Genomic DNA, 18,410 nt, shown 5'->3' on the forward strand with positions numbered 1-18,410 from the left:
CCTTTTGCCCTCAGAACAGCCTCAATTCGTCGGGGCATGGACTCTACAAGGTGTCGAAAAGCGTTCCACAGGGATGCTGGCCCATGTTGACTCCAAGTTGGCTGGATGTCCTTTGGGTGGTGGACCATTCTTGACTCACACGGGAAGCTGTTGAGCATGAAAAACCCAGCAGCGTTGCAGTTCTTGACACAAACCGGTGTGCCTGTCACCTACTACCATACCCCGTTCAAAGGCACTTAAATATTTTGTCTTGCCCATTCACCCTTTGAATGTCACACATACACAATCCATGTCTCAATTGTCTCAAGGCTTAAAAGTTATTCTTTAACCTGTCTTCTCCCCTTCATCTACGCTGATTGAAGTGGATTTAGCAAGTGACATCAATAAGGGATCATAGCTTTCACCTGGATTCACCTGGTCAGTCTTTGTCATGGAAAGAGCAGGTGTCCTTAATGTTTTGTATCTCAGTGTATATGGAGACTGTTTAGTGTCAAAAATAAAGGGTTAATCCTGATCTTTCTTATATCTCTCAGATATAGGACAGACACTTCAGAACCTCCCCCCCGGTTATTGCTTTAAATTTAGTATAATTCATACATTATTCCAATATTGTCGTCATTCAGTTGATAATTTTCCTCTCTCCTCGCTTTTCTAAGACGAGGGCTGTTTCCTCGTCTCGTCACTCCGCTGCCGCCAGCCTCATTGTTCTCAACACCAATTTAAATCAATAAGCCTACTTTTCTAGAAAACTGGCTTTTTTCCGGGTTCGGGCTTACAGTTCTGACAATTTCTGTTAGTGACGTCCTTGAATAAATGAAGTGAATTGATGTGAGGCAATTTAAACATCATAAGTCAGTGTCTAGTATGTCTGACTCATTTTATGAAGCTTGAGTTATATACTGACATCCTAGTATGTATAGGTCATCTTTATATTGTATGGCATTTTAGGTGCATTGATGAAACCTTCATATACCTTTCTCTGTTGTTGTGTCTCTAAAGCATACCCTTCGTTAGGGTTTTTGTCCTATCTAATCTCTCCAGACATCCTCATTCATGGCCAGACAGAACATGGAGCTGTACAGAGTAAGCCTTGGTTGTCATGATGTTCATCTAAAGTGTCTAAATGATTTATTTACACACTGCCAGACAGTAAGAGACTCAGAGTATTTGAAAGTGTCAATGGGATTCTATGGCAACAGGAACTAAAGTAGCCATGGAAGATAAACGGATAACATATTTTTGTACACTGTGGTGTACTTCAGTAAGGTTTCATGCCTGGTAGTCTATAACAATAACCACAGACAAAATAATCATAATAATCACGAAAAACAACATTTTTGTTCACAAAAGAGAATCCTACAGGTTCTGTAGACCAAAGAGCTTTACATAAACCTGATGGCAGTTGAAGACAGCCCTGTTGTTATAACCGTTTAAAAGTAAGCTAACAGGTCTGTGTGGTTAGGAGGGCTGCTGCATGTAGGATTCCCCCCCCCCCACCCCTTCATATTACACTACTTCAGGACTGCATCTCAAAAGTCTATAGGTCTCCTCTCCTCGTCTGATCTCCTTCATTTCAATATTCTAAAGTGGCCTCCTCATCTTCTCTCCATTTGCACTAACTGTAAATACAATGTAGAAGAGAGAAATAAGGTGGAGACCTAATTGGAAATACCATTCAGAGATACACGTCCATGTGATCAAACCAACAGACAGCTGACTGGTCTATCCTTGAGCAAGGGATCTTCTTCCCTCAGGCAGGACTGTGCCAATGATGACAACAGGGAAATATGTCCACTGAACCCACTGAAGTACGTCGACACATCTCTAACCCAATCCCGGGGTTTAAAAGAGGACAAACCAGTCATTCCAACCATCCCATCCAACCCTGTGGTGCCACAGAGACAATAGAGTGTTTACTAAACATTGTCTGTAACGGTAGGATACTGTGTGTGTCCTGTGCTTAACTGTAGTCTCTATAAAATTAAAAGCAACCAAGACAGTTATTCTGTGACCTTTTATATGCAGAACAACTGCTGATGGACAGCATTTTTTCAATTACTGTAATGGCTATGCCTGAAAAAGACTGCAGTGAACATTTATTCACTCCAGGCTATTGGAATTATGGTGGAGGAACCAAATACAGTTACAAATCAAAACCTAAAGCTTTGATGATGCAGTCAACACATGGGCCTACTGCAGTATCATTTTAATCTGCTCATAAAATACTGCTCATAAAGATGTTTAACAACAAAAAAACGCACTTGGACATGGATTTGTACATCATTTGTTGATTTAATATCCTCATGGATGGTGTTCTGTTGAGCATTATCTAGAGCAAAGCCAGCAGTGCTACTGCTAAATCTTGTATTCTCATGTAGATTATCTACACTTTCCATTGAATATACAGTTTGTAGTCGGAAGTTTACATACACGTAGGTTGGAGTCATTAAAACTAGTTTTTCAACCACTCCACAAATTTATTGTTAACAAACTATACTTTTGGCAAGTTGGTTAGGACATCTACTTTGTGCATGACACAAGTAATTTTTCCAACAATTGTTTACAGACAGATTATTTCACTTATAATTCACTGTATGGGCGGCAGGTAGCTTAGTGGTTAAGAGCATTGTGCCAGTAACCGAAAGGTCGCTGGTTCTAATCCCCGAGCCGACTAGGTGAAAAATCTGTCGACGTGCCCTTGAGCAAGGCACTTAACCCTATTTGCTCCTGTAAGTCGCTCTGGATAAGAGCGTCTGCTAAATGACCAATTATTTATTTATTTATTACTGTATCACAATTCCAGTGGGTCAGAATTTTACATACACCAAGTTGACTGTGCCTTTAAACAGCTAGGAAAATTCCAGAAAATGATGTCATGGCTTTAGAAACTTCTGATAGGCTAATTGACATCATTTGAGTCAATTGGAGGTGTACCTGTGGATGTATTTCAAGGCCTACCTTCAAACTCAATGCCTCTTTGCTTGACATCATGGGAAAATCAAAAGAAATCAGCCAAGACCTCAGAAAAACAATTGTAGACCTCCACAAGTCTGGTTCATCCTTGTACAAACAATAGTACATAAGTATTAACACCATGGGACCAAGCAGCCATCATACCGCTCAGGAAGGAGACGCGTTCTGTCTCCTAGAGATGAACGTACTTTGATGCGAAAAGTGCAAATCAATCCCAGAACAACAGCAAAGGACCTTGTGAAGATGCTGGAGGAAACAGGTACAAAAGTATCTATATCCACAGTAAAACAAGACCTATATCGACATAACCTGAAAGGCCGCTCAGGAAGAAGCCACTGCTCCAAAACCGCCATTAAAAAGCCAGACTATGGTTTGCGACTGCACATGGGGACAAAGATCGTACTTTTTGGAGAAATGTCCTCTGGTCTGATGAAATAAAAATAGAACTGTTTGGCCATAATGACCATTGCTATGTTTGGAAGAAAAAGGGGGTAGGCTTGCAAGCCGAAGAACACCATCCCAACCGTGAAGCACGGGGGTGGCAGCTTCATGCTGTGGGGGTGCTTTGCTGCAGGAGGGACTGGTGCACTTCACAAAATAGATGGCATCATGAGGAAGGAAAATTATGTGGCTAGACATCAGTCAGGAAGTTAAAGCTTGGTCGCAAATGGGTCTTCCAAATGGACAATGACCCCAAGCAAGGACAACAAAGTCAAGGTAATGGAATGGCCATCACAAAGCCCTGACCTCAATCCTATAGAACATTTGTGGGCAGAACTGAAAAAGCGTGTGCGAGCAAGGAGGCCTACAAACCTGACTCAGTTACACCAGCTCTGTCAGGAGGAATGGGCCAAAATTCCCCCAACTTATTGTGGGAAGCTTGTGGAAGGCTACCCGAAACGTTTGACCCAAGTTAAACAATTTAAAGGCAATGCTACCAAATACTAATTGAGTGTATGTAAACTTCTGACCCACTGGGAATGTGTTGAAATAAATAAAAGCTGAAATAAATCATTCTCTCTACTATTATTCTGACATTTCACATTCAGCAAGGAAGAAGCCACTGCTCCAAAACCGCCATACTTTTTGGAGAAATGTCCTCTGGTCTGATGAAACAAAAATAGAACTGTTGACCATTGTTATGTTTGGAGGAAAAAGGCGGTGGCTTGCAAGCCGAAGAACACCATCCCAACCGTGAAGCACGGGGGTGGCAGCGTCATGCTGTGGGGGTGCTTTGCTGCAGGAGGGACTGGTGCACTTCACAAAATAGATGGCATCATGAGGAAGGAAAATTATATGGATATATTGAAGCAACATCTCAAGACATCAGTCAGGAAGTTAAAGCTTGGTCACAAATGGGTCTAACAAATGGACAATGACCCCAAGCATACTTCCAAAGTTGTGGCAAAATGGCTTAAGGACAACAAAGTCAAGGTATTGGAGTGGCCATCACAAAGCCCTGACCTCAATCCTATAGACAATGTGTGGACAAAACTGAAAAAGCGTGTGCGAGCAAGGAGGCTTACAAACCAGCTCTGTCAGGAGGAATGGGCCAAAATTCACCCAACTTATTGTGGGAAGCTTGTGGATGGCTACCCGAAACGTTTGACCCAAGTTAAACAATTTAAAGGCAATGCTACCAAATACTAATTGAGTGTATGTAAACTTCTGACCCACTGGGAATGTGATGAAAGAAATAAAAGCTTAAATAAATAATTCTCTCTACTATTATCCTGACATTTCACATTCTTAAAATAAAGTGGTGATCCTAACTGACCTAAAACAGGGAATTTGTTCTAGGATTAAATGTCAGGAATTGTGAAAAACTGAGTTTAAATGTATTTGGCTAAGGTGTATGTAAACTTCTGACTTCAACTGTATATGGTGACTAAGCCTATATGGTGAGATAGTGTCACTCTATTGCAGCAACACAGCTTTTCAGGCTTTTTAAAGCTCTTTAGAAGAGAATCCTTGACGAGCTGCTTTTTTAAAGTGCAAACTAGGCTAAAGGTTTGAACAAATCACTAGTACCACAATGCTCAGCTGAAAGGACATTTCTAAAAATGTGTTTTCAGTTAAGCAGATGACATGTAAGCAGCAGTCTCACGCTCTCTGGCATCACAGCACACAGTATGAATCTCAGAGCTTAGCCTGTCGTGCCCTAGAAAGACAGACCATGCTAGAGAGCAGCAGTAACAAGGCTTGGGATGGATGACACATTAGTCAAACACCATTTACATAAGGTGCATGAGTATCCTGGACATATATGATATATTACATAATTAAAAGTGTGTGGTTTATGTGCTGAAATCCAGAGAGCAGAGAATATATTTTCAGGCCACCACTGTAACTGTACGATCCTGATACATCAGATATAACCAGAAAGCGAGATGTTTAGAGTTTGCCATGACTCTGTAGATCTGCATTGAACTGACATAATCAAATTTGCAGCAAGCTTCTTTATTTAGTATAGGGACAAAGATACAGGGCCAGGTCATGTAGGACTCAAAACCCTGCACACACTGTGCCTGTCCAGGATGGGAGTTGCAGTTAACCCCTGTGCACCCAGTCAGGGGCTGATATGCTGGGGTCTTGTTAGGTAGGTTCCAGTGGGTGTGCGGAGGTTTAGGGCTGAAGGCTGATTTGGTGGTCTGGTAAGGTAGGTTCGAGTGGGAGTACGGAGGTTTAAGGCTTAAGGCGGATTTGGTGGTCTGGTAAGGTAGGTAGGTACCAGTGGGGGTGCAAAGGTTTAGGGCTGCAGGCTGATTTGGTGTTCTGGTAAGGTACAGTTGAAGTCGGAAGTTTACATACACTTAGGTTGGAGTCCTTAAAACACATTTTTCAACCACTCCACACATTTCTTGTTAACAAACTATAGTTTTGGCAAGTCGGTTAGGACATCTACTTTGTGCATGACACAAGTAATTTTTCCAACAATTGTTTACAGACAGATTATTTCACTTATAATTCACTGTATAACAATTCCAGTGGGTCAGCAGTTTACATACACTTAAGTTGACTGTGCCTTTAAACAGCTAGGAAAATTCCAGAAAATGATGTCATGGCTTTAGAAGCTTCTGATAGGCTAATTGACATCATTTGAGTCAATTGGAGGTGTACCTGTGGATGTATTTCAAGGCCTACCTTCAAACTCAATGCCTCTTTGCTTGACATCATGGGAAAATCTAAAGAAATCAGCCAAGACCTCAGAAAAAAATGTGTAGACCTCCACAAGTCTGGATCATCCTTGGGAGCAATTTCCAAACGCCTGAAGGTACCACGTTCATCTGTACAAACAATAGTACGCAAGTATAAACACCATGGGACCACGCAGCCCTCATACCGCTCAGGAAGGAGATGGGTTCTGTCTCCTAGGGATGAACGTACTTTGATGCGAAAAGTGCAAATCAATCCCAGAACAACAGCAAAGGACCTTGTGAAGATGCTGGAGGAAACAGGTACAAAAGTACCTATATCCACAGTAAAACGAGTCCTATATAGACATAATGTCGTGTCGCGTCGGCTGCTGGTGGCTATTGCTGTCAACCAAAGAGTCTGCTTAAGCTGCACCGTGTTCAAAGGCTTTTATTAAAAATCACGAGGTTACAGCATAAGTTACAGACACGCGAAGTCCGGAGAAGCAGTCCCAAATGAATCTCAATGCTTTCTGACCCTCCTTCGTTTTTCCCCCAGTATATATAAATTCCCAAGATGTGGGTGGCTCCCTCTACGGTCCAATCCCCTGTCTGCAACACACTTCCGGTCTGTTGTATGTGGCGTTACACTAAAACATTCCCTCTTGATACCAAAATCAACATTCTTTCAGTTCCACTTAAAAAAACATTTAACACCATCATAATCTCAATACACTACAATAACCTGAAAGGCCACTCAGCAAGGAAGAAGTCACTGCTCCAGAACCGCCATAAAAAAGCCAGACTACGGTTTGCAACTGCACATGGGGACAAAGATCGTACTTTTTGGAGAAATGTCCTCTGGTCTGATGAAACAAAAATATAACTGTTTGGCCATAATGACCATCGTTATGTTAGGAGGAAAAAGGGGGTGCCTTGCAAGCCGAAGAACACCATCCCAACCGTGAAGCACGGGGGTGGCAGCGTCATGCTGTGGGGTGCTTTGCTGCAGGAGGGACTGGTGCACTTCACAAAATAGATGGCATCATGAGGAAGGAAAATTATGTGGATATATTGAAGCAACATCTCAAGACATCAGTCAGGAAGTTAAAGCTTGGTCGCAAATGGCTCTTCCAAGTGGACAATGACCCCAAGCATACTTCCAAAGTTGTGGCAAAAAGGCTTAAGGACAACAAAGTCAAGGTAATGGAATGGCCATCACAAAGCCCTGACCTCAATCCTATATAAACTTTGTGGGCAGAACTGAAAAAGCGTGTGCGAGCAAGGAGGCCTACAAACCTGACTCAGTTACACCAACTCTGTCAGGAGGAATGGGCCAAAATTCCCCCAACTTATTGTGGGAAGCTTGTGGAAGGCTACCCGAAACGTTTGACCCAAGTTAAACAATTTAAAGGCAATGCTACCAAATACTAATTGAGTGTATGTAAACTTCTGACCCACTGGGAATGTGATGAAAGAAATAAAAGCTGAAATAAATAATTCTCTCTACTATTATTCTGACATTTCACATTCTTAAAATAAAGTGGTGATCCTAACTGACCTAAGACAGGGAATTTTTACTAGGATGAAATGTCAGGAATTGTGAAAAACTGAGTTTAAATGTATTTGGCTAAGGTGTATGTAAACCTCCGACTTCAACTGTATGTCAGTCTCTCTAGAGTCTCCTTGGTGTCAAACTGCCACTCTTTCACCTGCTCCTCTGCTGTAAATCCCTCCTGAAACACACAGACACATGCATGATTGCACAAACAATTACACATTGACGCAAAAAAAAACCAATTTTAATATAAAATGTCTATGCCAACCTTTTATTTGAGAAGAGGAGAGTCTGATACACATGTTTTTTTAGCCTTTTTTGACGCCCCACACCACTACAAAGTCCCCCGGACGGTTTACCAGTCCCCCATATACATGCTCCAGTGTGAGCCGAGCCCACACCAGATCCAGCAGCACAGCTCTGGGGTCCATACACCCCTCATGTTTCCTGGTCTTCCACACTACCATTTTTGCCTAGTTTACTAGGCAGTCCCTTCACCTGTTGGCTACGCTATACCTAGACCCTCCAACATATACTGTAGGTCCACAGTCCCAACCCTAGGCCTGTACACCACCCAGGACAGAAAACAACCCTACCAGCCTGGAACAAGAAAAGAACAGATGCTGCACTGTCTCCTCCTCCCCACAGTACAGACACCCTCTCCCCACTGATGGATTAAGGTGCGTTACGTATCTGTTCATAGTGATAGCTCCGTGAATAATCCTCCACCGTAGATCAGCAGTACGCTTCTCTATGGGAGGCTTATACAGGGAGCGCCAACATCCTCTCAGAGAAGAGCACGATCCCAAACCCCCCGGCCACCCCGTTGCCCTCAGCCCATGCAGATGGTCTTTCTGAGCCATCTTCACAGTCACCGCATACAGAGCTGTGCTGTGAAAAAGGCTCCCAGCTCCGGAGTCTTGAACAATAGAATAATTCCCTCACCCTCCTGGTGTTCCCCTGCAGCAGCAGCAATGGTGAAAGGAGGTTATCCTATGTCCCCATAGGATAACCCTTTTTGGTTCCAGTTAGAACTCTTTTGGGTTCCATGTAGAACTCTACTCAAAAGGGTTCGACCTGGAACCAAAAAGGGTTATTCAAAGGGTTCTCCTAAGGGGACAGCTGAATAACCTTTTTAGGTTCTAGATAGCACCTTTTTTCTAAGAGTGTAGGTCAGTGTCATTCGTGGTTAGACAGTCCAGTCTCTGCCTACTCCCCAGCAGCTCTCTGAACGAGCCCGGTGGTGCAGCACGGACCCCCTCCACCATGCCGCTGGCAGATTTCCACCCAGCCTCTTCTTGCAGGTCACCCAACTTAGTGAACCCCGCTCTCACAAGAGTGAGAGAGAGAGCGAGAGAGACAAAGACAGAGCGAGAGAGTGAGAGAGAAAGAAAGAAAGAACAAAAAAACAAAAAAACGTTCTTTATTGTATCTTAACCCCATTTAGGGCAACTCTGGACTGGTGAAAGGGTAGGGCTGTGGGTAGATGGTCATTCTGCTAGATGGCTAACTCCAGTATTCATGAAATGTCAGCAACTGGCTATAGTTGCACAAAAGCATTATGACACACACACCCTCGTCTTACCTTGGTAGCCATGCTGGTTAAGTGTGCCTTGAATTCTAAATAAATCACAGACAGTGTCACCAGCAAAGCACCCTCACACCATAAGACCTCTGCCTCCATGCTTTACGGTGGGAACTACACGTGCGGAGATCATCCGTTCACCCACACCGTGTCTCACAAAGACACAGCGGTTTGAACCAAAAATCTCCAATTTGGACTCCAGACCAAAGGACACATTTCCACCGGTCTAATGTCCATTGCTCGTGTTTCTTGCCCAAGCAGGTCACTTCTTCTTTTTGGTGTTCTTTAGTAGTGGTTTCTTTACAGCAATTTGACCATGAAGGCCTGATTCACACAGTCTCCTCTGAACAGTTGATGTTGAGATGTGTCTGTTACTTGAACTGTTAAGCATTTAATTGGGCTGCAATTTCTGAGGCTGGTAACTCTAATTAACTTATCCTCTGCAGCAGAGGTAACTCTGGGTCTTCCATTCCTGTGGCGGTCCTCATGAGAGCCAGTTTCATCATAGCGCTTGATGGTTTTTGCGACTGCACTTGAAGAAACGTTCAAAGTTCTTTATATTTTCCGTATTGACTGACCTTCATGTCTTAAAGTATGATGGAGTACTGCATCAGATGACCTGGCCTCCACAATCCCCCGACCTCAACCCAATTGAGATGGTTTGGGATGAGTTGGACGGCAGAGTGAAGGAAAAGCAGCCACCAAGTGCTCAGCATATGTGAGAATTCCTTCAAGACTGTTGGAAAAGCATTCCAGGTGAAGCTGGTTGAGAGAATGCCAAGAGTGTGCAAAGCTGTCATCAAGGCAAAGGGTGGATATTTTTAGAATCTCAAATATAAAATATATTTGGATTTGTTTTTACACTTTTTGGGTTACTACATGATTCCATATGTGTTATTTCATAGTTTTTATGTCTTCACTTTTATTCTACAATGTAAAAAAAAAAAATGTAATAAAGAAAAACACTTGAATGAGTAGGTGTGTCCAACCTTTTTACTGGTACTGTATATATATATATATATATATATATATATATATATATATATATATATATATATTTACACATATTTAACTCCTATCGTTGTTGAACTACAGCCTGCCTCCATTGTTTTACAGAAAATCTTTATTGACCTAACTTTAGTATTGAATGCAGGTCAAACTAAGTATACAGTGCATTCTGAAAGTATTCAGACCCCTTCCCTTTTTCCACATTTTGTTACAGCCTTATTCTAAAATGGATGTAAAAAATTAAATCCCTCATCAATCAAATCAAATCAAATTTTATTGGTCACATGCGCCGAATACAACAGGTGCAGACATTACAGTGAAATGCTTACTTACAGCCCTTAACCAACAGTTCATTTATTTTTAACAAAAAAAGTAAAAATAAAACAACAACAAAAAAAGTGTTGAGAAAAAAAAGAGCAGAAGTAAAATAAAGTAACAGTAGGGAGGCTATATATACACGGGGGTACCGTTGCAGAGTCAATGTGCGGGGGCACCGGCTAGTTGAGGTAGTTGAGGTAATATGTACATGTGGGTAGAGTTAAAGTGACTATGCATAAATAATTAACAGAGTAGCAGCAGCGTAAAAAGGATGGGGTGGGGGGGGGCAGTGCAAATAGTCCGGGTAGCCGATACACAATACCCCATAATGACAAAGCAAAAATGAAATATTACATTTACATAAGCATTCAGCCCCTTTACTTAGTACTTTGTTGAAGCACCTTTGATGATTACAGCTTCGAGTCTTCTTCGGTATGACGCTACAAGCTTGGCACACCTGTACTTACTGAGTTTCTCCCATTCTTCTCTGCAGATCCTCTCAAGCTCTGTCAGGTTGCATGGGGAGCGTTGCTACAGCTACAGTGGGGAAAATAAGTATTTAGTCAGCCACCAATTGTGCAAGTTCTCCCACTTAAAAAGATGAGAGAGGCCTGTAATTTTCATCATAGGTACACGTCAACTATGACAGACAAAATGAGAAAAAAAAATCCAGAAAATCACATTGTAGGATTTTTCATGAATTTATTTGCAAATTATGGTGGAAAATAAGTATTTGGTCAATAACAAAAGTTTCTCAATATTTTGTTATATACCCTTTGTTGGCAATGACACAGGTCAAACGTTTTCTGTAAGTCTTCACAAGGTTTTCACACACTGTTGCTGGTATTTTGGCCCATTCCTCCATGCAGATCTCCTCTAGAGCAGTGATGTTTTGGGGTTGTCGCTGGGCAACACAGACTTTCAACTCCCTCCAAAGATTTTCTATGGGGTTGAGATCTGGAGACTGGCTAGGCCACTCCAGGACCTTGAAATGCTTCTTACGAAGCCACTCCTTCGTTGCCCGGGCGGTGTGTTTGGGATCATTGTCATACTGAAAGACCCAGCCACGTTTCATCTTCAATGCCCTTGCTGATGGAAGGAGGTTTTCACTCAAAATCTCACGATACATGGCCCCTTTCATTCTTTCCTTTACACGGATCAGTCGTCCTGGTCCCTTTGCAGAAAAACAGCCCCAAAGCATGATGTTTCCACCCCCATGCTTCACAGTAGGTATGGTGTTCTTTGGATGCAACTCAGCATTCTTTGTCCTCCAAACACAACGAGTTGAGTTTTTACCAAAAAGTTATATTTTGGTTTCATCTGACCATATGACATTCTCCCAATCCTCTTCTGGATCATCCAAATGCACTCTAGCAAACTTCAGACGGGCCTGGACATGTACTGGCTTAAGCAGGGGGACACGTCTGGCACTGCAGGATTTGAGTCCCTGGCGGCGTAGTGTGTTACTGATGGTAGGCTTTGTTACTTTGGTCCCAGCTCTCTGCAGGTCATTCACTAGGTCCCCCCGTGTGGTTCTGGGATTTTTGCTCACCGTTCTTGTGATCATTTTGACCCCACGGGGTGAGATCTTGCGTGGAGCCCCAGATCGAGGGAGATTATCAGTGGTCTTGTATGTCTTCCATTTCCTAATAATTGCTCCCACAGTTGATTTCTTCAAACCAAGCTGCTTACCTATTGCAGATTCAGTCTTGCCAGCCTGGTGCAGGTCTACAATTTTGTTTCTGGTGTCCTTTGACAGCTCTTTGGTCTTGGCCATAGTGGAGTTTGGAGTGTGACTGTTTGAGGTTGTGGACAGGTGTCTTTTATACTGATAACAAGTTCAAACAGGTGCCATTAATACAGGTAACGAGTGGAGGACAGAGGAGCCTCTTAAAGAAGAAGTTACAGGTCTGTGAGTGCCAGAAATCTTGCTTGTTTGTAGGTGACCAAATACTTATTTTCCACCATAGTTTGCAAATTAATACATAAAAAATCCTACAATGTGATTTTCTGGATTTTGTTTTCTCAATTTGTCTGTCATAGTTGACGTGTACCTATGATGAAAATTACAGGCCTCTCTCATCTCTTTAGTGGGAGAACTTGCACAATTGGTGGCTGACTAAATACTTTTTTTCCCCACTGTACTTTCAGGTCTCCAGACACGTTCGATCAGGTTCAAGTCTGGGCTCTGGCTGGGCCACTCCTGCATTGTCTTGGCTGTGTGCTTAGGGTCGTTGTCCTGTTGGAAGGTGAACCTTCGCCCCAGTATGAGGTTTTGAGCGCTCTGGAGCAGGTTTTCATCAAGGATCTCTCTGTACTTTGCGCCATTCATCTTTCCCTCAATCCTGACTATTCTCCCAGTCCCTGTCACTGAAAAACATCCTCACAGCATGATGCTGCCACCACCATGCTTCACTGTAGGGATGGTGCCAGATTTCCTCCAGACGTGACGCTTGGCATTCAAGCCAAAGAGTTAAATCTTGGTTTCATCAGGCCAGAGAATCTTGTTTCTCATGGTCTGAGAGTCCTTTAGGTGTCTTTTGGCAAACTCCAAGCGAGTTGTCATGTGCCTTTTACTGAGGAGTGACTTCCGTCTGGCCACTTTACCATAAAGGTCTGATTGGTGGAGTGCTGCAGAGATGGTTGTCCTTCTGGAAGGTTCTCCCATCTCCACAGAGGAACTCTGAAGCTCTGTCAGAGTGCCCATCGGGTTCTTGGTCACCTCCCTGACCAAGGCCCTTCTCCCCCGATTGCTCAGTTTGGCCAGGCAGACAGCTCTAGGAAGAGTCTTGGTGGTTCCAAACTTCTTCCATTTAAGAATGATGGAGGCCACTGTGTTCTTGGGGATCTTCAATGCTGCAGAAATTGTTTGGTACCCTTCCCCAGATCTGTGCTTTGACACAATCCTGTCTCTGAGTTTTACGGACAATTCCTTCGACCTCATGGCTTGGTTTTTGCTCTGACATGCACTGTCAGCTGTGGGACCTTATATAGACAGGTGTGTGCCTTTCCAAATCATATCCAATCAATTTAATTTACCACAGGTGGACTCCAATGAAGTTGTAGAAACATCTCAAGGATGATCAATGGAATCAGGATGCACCTGAGCTCAATATTGAGTCTCATAGCAAAGGGTCTGAATACTTACGTAAATAAGGTATTTCTGCTTTTTATTTATAATATTTGCCCAAATTTCTAAAAACCTGTTTTCGCTTTGTCATTATGGGGTATTATGTGTAGATTGATGAGGATATTTATTTATTTAATCAATTTTAGAATAAGGCTGTAACGTAACAAAATGTGGAAAACGTCAAGGGGTCTGAATACTTTCCGAAGGCACTGTAACTCTGGTTTCTCCCTGGAGGCAGTATCAAGCCATCTGTTGGGAGCATGGATCATAGAGGAATCTACAAGAACACCTACCCATGCAATATAATGTATTTTTGCATGGAATATTAAAATGAAGCATTGCAAACTGAAATGTTTATGTTAGAAATGCGAAAATATGAACAAATCTAGACTAAAATCCTTGCAGACACCTTGACATACGGATTTCTATGAAGTCTATGAATCAAAAAAACTTAATTTATAATCAAGGACATTACTTGATTTGATCTCATGTATTAGTTGTAAAGATGTAGCAATGTACTATGTATAGGCTGCAGTCTGTTTTCTTTCGTGGTAGCTAACTGCTTTAGCGCCTATTGACTATAGTATCTTCTGTTAAGAGCCCCGACGCTTGCTCTAAACATTAACACGCTTCGCTTGCGGTATGGTTTTGGAAACATAAGGGAAGTATCTTTCATATCATGGAGAAATAATTTTCAAAAAAACAAAAGTTTAAATTACTACACACATTTATAGGGTTAGGGTTCACACACGGCCATATTTCTATGTTACAGCGCTTGTTAAGGCTAATCTAAAGATGGTGCTGGCTAAAGCTAAAACTGGCGAGTGTAGAGAGTATAGAGATATTGTTATCCACGTCGGCACCAACGATGTTAGGATGAAACAGTCAGAGGTCACCAAGTGCAACATAGCTTCAGCGTGTAAATCAGCTAGAAAGATGTGTCGGCATCGAGTAATTGTCTCTGGCCCCCTCCCAGTTAGGGGGAGTGACGAGCTCTACAGCAGAGTCTCAGCACTCAATCGCTGGTTGAAAACTGTTTTCTGCCCCTCCCAAAAGATAGAATTTGTAGATAATTGGCCCTCTTTCTGGGACTCACCCACAAACAGGACCAAGCCTGACCTGCTGAGGAGTGACGGACTCCATCCTAGCTGGAGGGGTGCTCTCATCTTATCTACCAACATAGATAGGGCTCTAACTCCTCTAGCCCCACAGTGAAATAGGGTGCAGGCCAGGCAGCAGGCTGTTAGCCAACCTGCCAGCTTAGTGGAGTCTGCCAATAGCACAGTCAGTGTAGTCAGCTCAGCCATACCCATTGAGACTGTGTCTGTGCCTCGACCTAGGTTGGGCAAAACTAAACATGGCGGTGTTCGCCCTAGCAATCTTATTAGGATAAAGACCTCCTCCATTCCTGCCATTATTGAAAGAGATCGTGATACCTCACATCTCAAAATAGGGTTACTTAATGTTAGATCCCTCACTTCAAAGGCAGTCATAGTCAATGAACTAATCACTGATCATAATCTTGATGTGATTGGCCTGACTGAAACATGGCTTAAGCCTGATGAATTTGCTATGTTAAATGAGGCCTCACCTCCTGGTTACACTAGTGACCATATTCCCCGTGCATCCCGCAAAGGCGGAGGTGTTGCTAACATTTACGATAGCAAATTTCAATTTACAAATTTTTTTTGGCGTTTTCGTCTTTTGAGCTTCTAGTCATGAAATCTATGCAGCCTACTCAATCACTTTTTATAGCTACTGTTTACAGGCCTCCTGGGCCATATACAGCGTTCCTCTCTGAGTTTCCTGAATTCCTATCAGACCTTGTAGTCATAGCAGATCATATTCTAATTTTTGGTGATTTTAATATTCACATGGAGAAGTCCACAGACCCACTCCAAAAGTATTTCGGAGCCATCATCGACTCAGTGGGTTTTGTCCAACATGTCTCTGGACCTACTCACTGCCACAGTCATACTCTGGACCTAGTTTTGTCCCATGGAATAAATGTTGTAGATCTTAATGTTTTTCCACAAAATCCTGGACTATCGGACCACCATTTTATTACGTTTGCAATCGCAACAAATAATCTGCTCAGACCCCAACCAAGGAGCATCAAAAGTCGTGCTATAAATTCTCAGACAACACAAAAATTCCTTGATGCCCTTCCAGACTCCTTCTGCCTACCCAAGGACGTCAGAGGACAAAAATCAGTTAACCACTTAACTGAGGAACTCAATTTAACCTTGCGCAATACCCTAGATGCAGTTGCACCCCTAAAAACGAAAAACATTTGTCATAAGAAACTAGCTCCCTGGTATACAGAAAATACCCGAGCTTTGAAGCAAGCTTCCAGGAAATTGGAACGGAAATGGCGCCACACCAAACTGGAAGTCTTCCGACTAGCTTGGAAAGACAGTACCGTGCAGTACCGAAGAGCCCTCACTGCTGCTCGATCATCCTACTTTTCCAACTTAATCGAGGAAAATAAGAACAATCCAAAATTTCTTTTTGATACTGTTGCAAAGCTAACTAAAAAGCAGCATTCCCCAAGAGAGGATGGCTTTCACTTCAGCAGTAATAAATTCATGAACTTCTTTGAGGAAAAGATCATGACCATTAGAAAGCAAATTACGGACTCCTCTTTGAATCTGCGTATTCCTCCAGGGCTTAGCTGTCCTGGATCTGCACAGCTCTGCGAGGGCCTGGGATCGGGAGAGACACTTAAGTGTTTTAGTACTATATCTCTTGACACAATGATGAAAATAATCATGGCCTCTAAACCTTCAAGCTGCATACTGGATCCTATTCCTACTAAACTGCTGAAGGAGCTGCTTCCTGTGCTTGGCCCTCCTATGTTGAACATAATAAACAGCTCTCTATCCACCGGATGTGTACCAAACTCACTAAAAGTGGCAGTGATAAAGCCTCTCTTGAAAAAGCCAAACCTTGACCCGGAAAATATAAAAAACTATCGGCCTATATCAAATCTTCCATTCCTCTCAAAAATTTTAGAAAAAGCTGTTGCGCAGCAACTCACTGCCTTTCTGAAGACAAACAATGTATACGAAATGCTTCAGTCTGGTTTTAGACCCCATCATAGCACTGAGACTGCACTTGTGAAGGTGGTAAATGACCTTTTAATGGCATCAGACCGAGGCTCTGCATCTGTCCTCGTGCTACTAGACCTTAGTGCTGCCTTTGACACCATCGATCACCACATTCTTTTGGAGAGACTGGAAACCCAAATTGGTCTACACGGACAAGTTCTGGCCTGGTTTAGATCTTACCTGTCGGAAAGATATCAGTTTGTCTCTGTGAATGGTCTGTCCTCCGACAAATCAACTGTACATTTCGGTGTTCCTCAAGGTTCCGTTTTAGGACCACTATTGTTTTCACTATATATTTTACCTCTTGGGGATGTTATTCGAAAACATAATGTTAACTTTCACTGCTATGCGGATGACACACAGCTGTACATTTCAATGAAACATGGTGAAGCCCCAAAATTGCCCTCGCTAGAAGCCTGTGTTTCAGACATAAGGAAGTGGATGGCTGAAAACTTTCTACTTTTAAACTCGGACAAAACAGAGATGCTTGTTCTAGGTCCCAAGAAACAAAGAGATCTTCTGTTAAATCTGACAATTCATCTTGATGGTTGTAAAGTCGTCTCAAATAAAACTGTGAAGGACCTCGGCGTTACTCTTGACCCTGATCTCTCTTTTGACGAACATATCAAGACTGTTTCAAGGACAGCTTTTTTCCATCTACGTAACATTGCAAAAATCAGAAATTTTCTGTCCAAAAATGATGCAGAAAAATTAATCCATGCATTTGTTACTTCTAGGTTAGACTACTGCAATGCTCTACTTTCCGGCTACCCGGATAAAGCACTAAATAGACTTCAGTTAGTGCTAAATACGGCTGCTAGAATCCTGACTAGAACCAAGAAATTTGATCATATTACTCCAGTGCTAGCTTCCCTACACTGGCTTCCTGTTAAGGCAAGGGCTGATTTCAAGGTTTTACTGTTAACCTATAAAGCGTTACATGGGCTTGCTCCTACCTATCTTTCCGAGTTGGTCCTGCCGTACATACCAATACGTACGCTACGGTCACAAGACGCAGGCCTCCTAATTGTCCCTAGAATTTCTAAGCAAACAGCGGGAGGCAGGGCTTTCTCCTATAGATCTCCATTTTTATGGAACAGTCTGCCTACCCATGTGAGAGACGCAGACTCGGTCTCAACCTTTAAGTCTTTACTGAAGACTTATCTCTTCAGTAGGTCATATGATTGAGTGTAGTCTGGCCCAGGAGTGTGAAGGTGAACGGAAAGGCTCTGGAGCAACGAACAGCCCTTGCTGTCTCTGCCAGGCCGGTTCCCCTCTCTCCACTGGGGTTCTCTGCCTCTAACCCTGTTACAGGGGCTGAGTCACTGGCTTGCTGGTGCTCTTTCATGCCGTCCCTAGGAGGGGTGCGTCACTTGAGTGGGTTGAGTTACTGACGTGATCTTCCTGTCTGGGTTGGCGCCCCCCCTTGGTTTGTGCTGTGGTGGAGACCTCTGTGGGCTATACTCGGCCTTGTCTCAGGATTGTAAGTTGGTGGTTGAGGATATCCCTCTAGTGGTGCGGGGGCTGTGCTTTGGCAGAGTGGGTGGGGTTATATCCTTCCTGTTTGGCCCTGTCCGGGGGTTTCTTCGGATGG

Source organism: Coregonus lavaretus, assembly GCF_964263955.1.
Source record: "Coregonus lavaretus genome assembly, chromosome: 1".
Classification (NCBI taxonomy): domain Eukaryota; kingdom Metazoa; phylum Chordata; class Actinopteri; order Salmoniformes; family Salmonidae; genus Coregonus; species Coregonus lavaretus.